Source organism: Physeter macrocephalus, chromosome 16 (genome assembly GCF_002837175.3).
Source record: "Physeter macrocephalus isolate SW-GA chromosome 16, ASM283717v5, whole genome shotgun sequence".
In the NCBI taxonomy this organism is placed as follows: Eukaryota; Metazoa; Chordata; class Mammalia; order Artiodactyla; family Physeteridae; genus Physeter; species Physeter macrocephalus.
Window position 1 is genome coordinate 55,422,607 of NC_041229.1, and position 831 is coordinate 55,423,437.

Consider the following 831-nt stretch of genomic DNA (forward strand, 5'->3'; position numbering starts at 1 on the left):
ATCCTGTTCCATTGATCTATATTTCTGTTTTTGTGCCAGTACCTTACTGTCTTGATTACTGTAGCTCTGTAGTATAGTATGAAGTCAGGGAGCCTGATTCCTCCAGATCCATTTTTCTTTCTCAAGATTGCTTTGGCTATTCGGGGTCTTTTCTGTTTCCATACAAATTGTGCAATTTTTTGTTCTAGTTCTGTGAAAAATGCCATTGGTAGTTTGATAAGGATTACATTGAATCTGTAGTTTGCTTTGGGTAGTATAGTCATTTTCACAATCTTCATTCTTACATTCCAAGATCATGATATATCTTTCCATCTGTTTGTATCATCTTTAATTTCTTTCATCAGTGTCTTATAGTTTTCTGCATACAGGTCTTTTGTCTCCTTAGGTAGGTTTATTCCTAGGTATTTTATTCTTCTTGTTGCAATGGTAAATGGGAGTGTTTCATTGATTTCTCTTTCACTTTCAGATTTTTCATCATTAGTGTATAGGAGTGCAAGAGATTTCTGTGCATTAATTTTGTATCCTGCTACTTTACCAAATTCATTGATTAGCTCTGGTAGTTTTCTGGTATCATCTTTAGGATTCCCTGTGTATAGTATCATGTCATCTGCAAACGTGACAGTTTTACTTCATCTTTTCTGATTTGGATTCTTTTATTTCTTTTTCTTCTCTGATTGCTGTGGCTTAAACTTCCAAAACTATTTTGAATAATAGTGGTGAAAGTGGGCAACCTTGTCTTTTCCTGATCTTATTGGCAATGGTTTCAGTTTTTCAGCACTGAGAACAATGTTGGCTGTGGGTTTGTCATATATGGCCTTTATTATGTTGAGG